Source organism: Carica papaya, chromosome 1 (genome assembly GCF_054855325.1).
Source record: "Carica papaya isolate Zhongbai chromosome 1, ASM5485532v1, whole genome shotgun sequence".
Taxonomy (NCBI): Eukaryota; Viridiplantae; Streptophyta; class Magnoliopsida; order Brassicales; family Caricaceae; genus Carica; species Carica papaya.
Window position 1 is genome coordinate 4,455,580 of NC_142309.1, and position 9,303 is coordinate 4,464,882.

Here is a 9,303-nt window from a genome sequence, read left to right on the forward strand (position 1 = left end):
CATAATGATCAAAAAATTTTGTGAAACGAAAAATGTGAAGGGGTTCATCAGAGTGGTTTTAGGGTTTTAGCCACGATGGCTTCGCCGAGCTTTACCAACAGTTTTTGGCTCACTCACTGTCCCTTTTGCTCCAATATGGCCACGGAAAGACTTAGAATCGAATTTTGAGCGGGTAGGAGAGAATTTTGCCTTTTTTAGCAGTCATCAGTGGCTCTAGTGCGGCGACGGCCAGGGGTCGGTCTCCTTCTCCGGCAGCTGGTCCTTCTTCTCTAGTGAGGGCAAGGCGGTTAGAGTTGGGGTTCTCCTGTGATGCAATGTTTATATACCAATCCCACCTCGATCTAGGCCGTTTATTTGCGTCGATGTGGAGTGAGGAGAGTCGTCCGATCGTTACCTATTTAGGTTGATTGCGTGGGCAAATCTGGACCGTTCATCACGATTGATCTCATTCGTCCAATCGTGCATAAGCATGAAATGCATCTGAGCTGTTCACGCACACGGGATATAATTTGGGCTGTTGGATCGCTATGCACGCGGATTGCCTGCGTGGTGCCGATGTCAGCATGTTCTGCCACACGGTATGCTCTGGTTCGTTGAGGATGCTGACTGGGCCGTCCCACGTTGTCAAATTTTTTCTTTTTGTATTTTTAACCCCTTGTTTTTACTTTTTTTCAAAAATACCATCTGAACTCAATTTTTTAGCAAATTTCTCCAAAATTATTTTTAATTACGTCCCTAACCTATTTTTCTTAAATAATTTAATAAAAATAAATTAAAATAATGTTTTAAATTATTTTTATAACACAAAACTTGACCTAGGGCCAAATTTCGGGCCCAAATATTACAACTTTCCCTCCTAAAAAAGAAATTTGGTCCCTCAAATTTGTCACCCTCTTACTTACTGAAACAGTTAAGGATACTGGGCTTTGAAGTTTGATTCTAGCTCTCATATGGCCTCTTTCTGTGTGTGATTCTGTCATAGACCTTGACAAAAAGAATTTCTCTATTGTAAAGTACTTTACTTTTTCGGTCTACAATGCTCACTGGTACTTTCTCATAGGATAGATTCTTTTAAAGTGAAAGGGGCTCATGGAATAGGATGTGTGAGGGGTTCGGGTTGTACATGCGTAGCATGGATATATGAAACACATTATGACCCCTGGACAGCTCTGGAGGTAGTGCCAGTCTATAGATGGTCGTACTAATTCTGTCTAAGATTTCAAATGGTCCAATGAACCGATGATTTAATTTTTTCCTCTTGCCAAATCTACTGATTCTCTTAAAATGGGGGATCTTGAGAAACACTCAATCACCTTTCTCAAATTTTAAATCCCTCATCCGGGTGTCCGCATAACTTTTTTGCTTGTTCTGAACTGTTTGGATGTTCTTCTTAATTTTAACTATCTTGGCTATGGTCTTCTCTACAAGATCTGGGCCGAATAATTTTTTATCATCCATCTCTTCCCAACATATCAGTGACCTACATGGGTGGTCATACAATGCATCGTACGGGACCATGCTGGTACTTGCTTGGTAGCTGTTATTATAGGTGAATTTTATCAAAAGTAGGTGATCATCCCAATAGCCCCCGAAGTCAAAAACACAAACTCAGAACATATCCTCTAGTGTGCGAATCGTCATCTCTGATTGTCCATCAGTTTGAGAGTAATAATGCAGTGCTAAGGGACAGTTTTGTCGCTATAGCTTGCTGAAAACTAGACCAAAACTAAAAAGTGAACTTGAGATCTATGTCGGATACCATTGTCACTGGAACTCTATGTAACCTGATTATCTCTTAGATATATATTCTCACTAACTTGTCCATAGGGTCGGTCATCCTGATACCCAGATAGTATCATGTCATGAGTGTGCCTTAGGCAACCCTGTCACGAAATTCATTCTGATATGTTTTCACTTTTACTTCAGGATTAGTAATGGCTAAAATAGCCCTACTGGGCATTGATGCTCTGCCTTAACCTATTGATATACTAGACACTTGAAGACAAAGTCAAATATCTCTCTTTTCATATCTGCTCCACCAAAAATGGAGTCGCATGCTTTGATACATTTTAGTACTTTTAGAATGTATGATGAACTTTAAGCTGTGAGTCTCTATCATGATGTCCCTTTTCAGTTCACTGTCATCTGAAACACACACCCTGTTTTGAAACCTGAGCAACCTAGTGGTGGAGACTCGAAATTCTGGATTTACTCACTGTTCTGCATCCTTCTTGAGAGTTGCTATGGTAAAATTGGTTAATTAGGCTTCCTTTATTCTCTAAATCAATTCGGGTTGGACTGTCAGGTGGACCAAACATGTAATTCTCTTCAAGTCCTAAAATCGTATATGTTGTGCGGCCCCTATTACCTTGTATTCAGAAACCATTAGGTGAGCTAACATACCTGTACTTTTTCTGCTGAGTGCATCGGCTACCATATTGTTCTTTTCTGGGTGATACAAGATATCACAATCGTAGTCCTTGAAGAATTCTATCTAACACATTTGACGCATGTTGAGATCTTTTTGAGTGAATATGTACTTAAAATTCTCTTGGTCAGTATAAATCTCAAAAGTCTCTCCATACAAGTAGTGGCACTTGGTCTTCAAGGCGTAGATAATGGAGACAAGTTCTAATTCATGGGCGATGTACTTTTTCTTGTGACTCTTCTACTACCTGGACCCATAGGCTATGACATTTTCATGCTACACCAGAACACAACCTAACCCCAAGTAGGAGGTATCACTATACACTGTATATTCACATGACCCACTTGGTAAGGCCAACACGGGTGCAGTAGTCAACCACTTCTTGAGTTCCATAATGCTTCTTTTGCAATTCTCATTCTATTCAAACTTAACGTTCATATTTGTGAGTCGGGTCAAAAAAGCGGCTAAGGTAGAAAATCTTTCCACAAATCTATGGTAATAACCTGTCATTCTCAGAAAGCTATGAATCTCTTTAACCGAGGTCCATTTCTCCCAACCAAGTACTGCCTCAACCTTTTTTGGGTTTACTAATACTCCATCTCTTGATATGATGTGCCCTAAAAAAGTAGTCTGCTCGAGGCAGAAACCACACTTACTCAATTTTGCACACAATTTCTTCTCCCTAAGAACTTGTAAGGCTTGAGTCATGTGATGAACGTGTTCCTCTCTGCTCTTTGAATAGATCAGGATATCATCGATGAACATGATGACGAACTGATCTAGGAATTATCTGAAAACTCTGTTCATCAAGTCCATAAAAATGACTGGTGCATTAGTTAGTCCAAATGGCATGACCAGGAATTCATAGTGTCTATACCTGATTTTGAAGGCTGTCTTAGAAATGTACTCTGCCCTCATATTTACCTGATGGTAACTTGAACGCAAATCTATTTTAGAGAAGACTTGGGCACCCTGCAACTGGTCAAACAGGTCATCAATTCTGAGGAGAGGTACTTGTTCTTGATCGTGACTCTATTCAATCATTTGTAGTCAATACATAATCTTAACGTCTTATCCCTTTTCCTTACAAATGTGACTCCAGCACTTCAAGGAGACACATTATGTCGGATGAACCCACTGTCCTGCAATTCATTAATCTATTTTATCAACTCTTTCATCTCAACACGATTCATGTGGTAAGGGACAACCGAGATAGGCTGAGTGTCAAACTGAAGATCTATGTTAAACTCAAATTCTCTGTCCACTAGCGGTTTGGGTAGTTCATCAAGAAACACATTCGAGAAGTTTCAGACTACTGGGATCTCTTGCATATAAACCTCTTTCTTAAGTTTGCCTAATGTGGAAAAGACAACTGAGTTAAAATACTATGTAATAAGGAAATTGTCATGAGGGAATAATATTTAAAATTTTTATTAACTTATAAATGACTCTTCGTTAGGAATGTTGAATATAAATTTCTTAGGAAAATAATCTACGGTGGCATGATACGCCACTAACCAGTTCATTCTTAGAATTACATCAAAATTTTTATTGTCAATCTCTATTAAGTCCACGCTTAATTTTCTATCTGCTATGTCTATGATACAAGCTTTGTATATAACATTCCATAGTAGTGTCATATTTTCAAGAGTAGACACAAATAATACAGAATTAAGTCTTTCAAGTAATACATTCACGTTTAGTATAAAAGCAGGTGAGACAAACGAATGTGAAACACCAATATTAATCAAAACATGTGCAAGGTGATTGCAGATAGTATACGTACCTTATATCACGTCCGAGTTGGCTTTAGCATCCTGCTGAGTGAGGTTATAAGCTCTACCCTGGATAGAGGTCTGACTTGGTTATGATTTCACGGGCACTCTCTCACGTAGTGTTGGGAACTCTTACATATGCAGTAGGTATTATTGAAACAATAGCAGGATTGGTCCTCATAATCTTTGCTACAGTGCTAACAAGTCCTACCGCATCCTGTTATCAGAGTCTGAGGGGGAGCCTGAGTCACTAGCCTATGTTTCTTGTTATACTGAACTGGTGCAAAGGGTATTAGTCTGTAATGTGAAACTGGGGGTTTGAAATCCCCCACTGCTAGAGGAAATGTGCGAAGGTTTTTCTTCATTAGCTGTGCCTTGGTTATAACGATTGAGTAGGTGCTGAGTTCAAATGTGTACAACTATTATCTGATCTCGGGACGGAGGCTCTACTCGAACTTTCTTACCTTTCTGCCTTCATCCATCATACTCTTAAGAGAATACTAGCCAAATTCTAGGAACCTTCAAATATATTCTGACACAGTCATATCACCCTAAACTAAGTGTACAAACTCTATTTCTTTCAATTGCTAGAAGTGCTGTGAGAGGTACTCTGCATTGAAGGCCATCAGGAACTATTTCTAAGTGACTGAAATGGGTAAGGTGGCCTGCTTGAGCTGCCACCAACGACCTGCCTCTCCCACGAGCATGTAGATGGTAAGTTCAACTTTTTGTTTAGGAACCACTCTAAGAGTTACGAAAGCCTTCTCTATCTTAGCTAACCAATACTCGACCTCTTCGAAAAAGGATACCCCTGCAAAGGTAGATGAGTTTAGTTTTTTGTACCTTTCAATGTAGTATAGGTCCATCATGGGTGGAACTGGATCCCATGAAAAAGGGACTGGATTGTGCTGGAGAGGGGCCGGGTGGCCTTGTGGCAATGCCAGATGATATAGTAGAGGTACTAGATTGTACTGTGGCGGTATCAGATGATGTAGTGTAGGCACCATATTATTCTATGACGGTGCTGGATGATACGATGAAAGAGTAGGGTTGTATCGGGGTGGTTCCGGATCTTTCCACTGCAAGGGTGGCTAATACTGTGACAGCAGGGGAGGGTCAGATAGCTCCCTCCTTTCCTCCCGAACCTGTTGAGAAGAGATGAGTCTCTCTAGCATCTTAAAGAGTCGATCAACATCCTCTCGAAGCGAACCATCCCGGGCTGCTCGATTTAGTGGGGGCCTTCCTCTCCTTATATCTTTGTACCTGCATTTTACAAGGAAGAGTTGAGCAATAGTTTGTATTTAATGTTTGTAAGTCTCTGTGTAATGAATGATTCTGAGGAACGTGACTTTGATACTAACTATAAAGGTTCGGAATCTTAAAAGAAATGAATTTATATAATATATATATATATATATGAAAGCGAATAATAATATTAGGGTTTACATTCCTTACATAATAAATTGAGTTGCCTAATAGGGCTACAAGAATGTCCATTTTACGTGGTTTATAAAAGACAAACGATAATTAAAGAAAAATGAATAAATAAGTATCATAAAGCAACCTTCACTAGTACTTAAAGGAAGTCGGAGAAGTGGACTACTCATAATCCTCTTGCTGATTGGGATATGGATATTGATCTTCTTGATATGAAATAGTTAATAAAATGGTGAGTTACACTAATTCAGTTAAAAAATTACACTAATCACTGATACGAAAAACTGAAGGTTGGTAAAAATAAAAAAACAACTAATGAAGCTCTTGCTTTAAATAAATATATTTAACTTACCGTTACAAATTTTTCTAAAATCAACCTATGAAGACAATTAACCAAATGATATTTTAATTTTATGTATAAGATTAGCAATCCTTCATTTTTAACCTACTTATTGGGACACATGGGGGTCCATAAGGATATCTCTTTACTTGCGGACCCAGTATCAAGATTGACAATTAATCCAGTCATCCTCATACCCTATCTGATAATGGGTGCCAAAAATATTATCGCCTCGATATCCCGTCTGGTAAGAGGGTGAACCGTACTTCCCAAAACTCTTCTGGTATAGGACTTCTCAGCCTCGTCCAACTAAAGTAATGTCCACAGTAGGGTTCCCTATGTACCAGATCGGTCTACTTTTTCCTAGGATACCTATTAAGCTTTCATTTATTTAGACTCTTATTATCCAAGCAGCCACTAAAGCATGTCAATATCTCATTTCATATTCACATATTAATTCAAATACCACTAAAACAAGCGATATAGTTTAGCATAGCCAAATAACCAATAACTAAAATACTGGACAAACAATGTAGAAAGAACCAAATAACTAAATAACCGAGAAGACCATAAAAATCATCAATTCAATTACACACAGTATAATTGTAAGTAAATATAGGCAGTATAGAAAAATAAATAGGGAATCAGAAAAAATGTGAACTAACCGGTTCCGACTCCACTAGTGACCTATAATATTTTTAGAATTTTTCTAATTTTTTACGAAACACACAATTATCGATTATTAATTCTTAATTACTGTAACCGAGAATAGGGTGAGGAATCCTTATCCGGATCAGTATTTCAAGACGTCCCATGTCTCCTAATGGCTTCTGAGTTTCCTAGATTTTTCTGCGGAAATCTAAAATACTCGTAACGCAACTAAAAATACTCAAAAAATCCTAAATCGGTGTCAAAAACCCTTTTTGGCCAATTTTAGGGATCCGACGTAGGGCGCCATTGTGCTCCAGCACCGGCTCTGCCGTCTTGCCTTAGCCTGGCCGATTTTGGCCAGTTTTGGCAGATTTTACATGTATTCATGCGGAAACATACGTTAAGAGGTCTTGATTGGCCAAAAAATCGAACCTACCAGTGGGGGGGTCTCGGAGTGCAGCAGCTCCGTCGGTTCTCTTTCGCAGTTGGGGTTTCTTTTTTGGTTAACCTACACAAAAAAGGACAATGAACATAATGATCGGAAAATTTTATGAAACGATAAGCGGGAAAGGGCTCATCGGAGTGGTTTTAGGATTTTAATCGCGGCAGCTTTGCCCGCAGTTTTTAGCTCACCCACTGTCCCTCTTACTCCAATATGGTCACAAGGAGACTCGAAATTGAATTTAGAGCTATAGGGGAGAATTTTACTTTTTTTTATGGTCGGTGGTGCCTCCGGTGTGGCGGTTAGTGGTCGGTCTCCTTCTCCAGCAGCTAGTCATTTTTTCTGGTGAGGGCAGGGCGGCTGGGGATTGGGTTCCCCTACAACGGAATATTTACATACTCATCTCGCGTCAATCTGAACTGTCTATTCACATCGATGTGAAGTGAGGAGAGACGTCCAATCGTTGCCTGTTTAGCCCGATTACATTAGTGAATCTGAATCGTTCATCGCGATTGATTTTATCCGTTCGAGCGCGCCTAAAGGAGGAAAGCATATGAGCCGTTTATGCCCGCGGGATTGAATTTGAGCTGTCGGATCGCTGTGCACGTGGATCGCCAGTATGGCCTCCTGTGTGGCCTCGACGTTAGCATGTTCTGCCACGCAACGTGCTCTAGTTTTTTGGGGCTACTAACTGGGTCGTCCCACGTAGTCGAATTTTTTTTTGTGCATTTTGACCCATATTTCCAGTTTTTCTTTCAAAAATACCTCTCAAATTCAAATTTTTACCTACTTTCTCAAAATTATTTTTAATTACGTTCCTAACCTATTTTTCTCAAATAATTTAATAAAATTAAATTAAAATAATTTTTTTATAACACGAAAATTGATCTCGGGCCAAATTATGGGCTCAGGTATTATACCTGCGGACAGGAAAGAGGATGTCAAACACATAATATAGGGCGCGTGGCACGCACTGCCGAAGAAGAAGAAGAAGAAGAAGAAGAAGAAGAAGAAGAAGAAGAAGAAGAAGAATAATAATAATAATAATAATAATAATAAGAGGAAGAAGAAGAAGAAAAAGAAGAAAAAGAGGAAGGAGAATGAGAAGAAGGAAGGAAGTAGGGCGCGTGGTGTGCACAGTCAAAAAGGTAAAGTCGCTCGTGGTGCTAAGCGCACAACACACGGTGTTGAGCTCGCGATGCGCAATACTGGGCGTACAGCACACGGTGCTGGGCGCATAACATGCAACGTGCAGTGCTAGACGCGCGACACACAGTGCTGACGTGCGATGTTAGGCACGTGACGCGTGGTGCTGGGTGCAGCGTGCGATGTGCGATGTTGGCCACGTGATGCATAGTGCTAGGCACATGGTGCACGATGCGCAATGCTTGGCACGCTTTGCCAGGCGCACGGTGCGCGTTGCTGAGGAAGAAGAAACAAAACATGTGTTGGGTGGACTTGATCCGAGTGAAGCAAACCACGGCGTGACATTCCAGATCCGTTCAAAGATCCGTGCGAGGCCAAAGATCAGGGAACCGGAGAAAGAGACTGAAACTGCACTCTTTCATATAGAAAGTCCAAATTCGACACCGATTTCGGTAAATTTTCTAAAAGGTGTTTTGCAAAGTTTTATATATATGTGAGTGGGTGTGTATTGAGCGTCGGTATTTTATAGGGTATATGTATAATAATATGGATACAAATATATCGTGCATGAATGAATAGGTAAAGATGTAGTATACATAGGCTGCTATTTGTTTAACATATAGGATTTCATGTATAAAAAGTAGATGGATTCTGGGGCATGTTTACGTGTATAGCTATACATATATGAGTATGTACTATGTGTTTACATATGTATATGTTGATATATACAAAGCTGTATGAAAATATAAATAGATATATATGTATGTTGGTATGAGCATAAATAGTCCTACGCATTGAATCCGTATGTGTGCAGGTGTAAAATAATGTAGGTAGTTACGTAGGTGTAGAAACTACTTATATGCATATTTGAAGTGGGAATATAGATGTATGTATTTTGTATGAGTATAAGTGGTTTATGTATGTTAAATCATAATTAGATTAAATATATATATTGTAAGAAAGTAAGGATATGTACATAATTAGAATAGGTTTATGGTTAGATATAATGGTACCAATATAAATTTAAGTGAGCAATCTGTGTAGATGTGGATTTCGGTTGCTTATGTAGTACGTTGGGTGTATG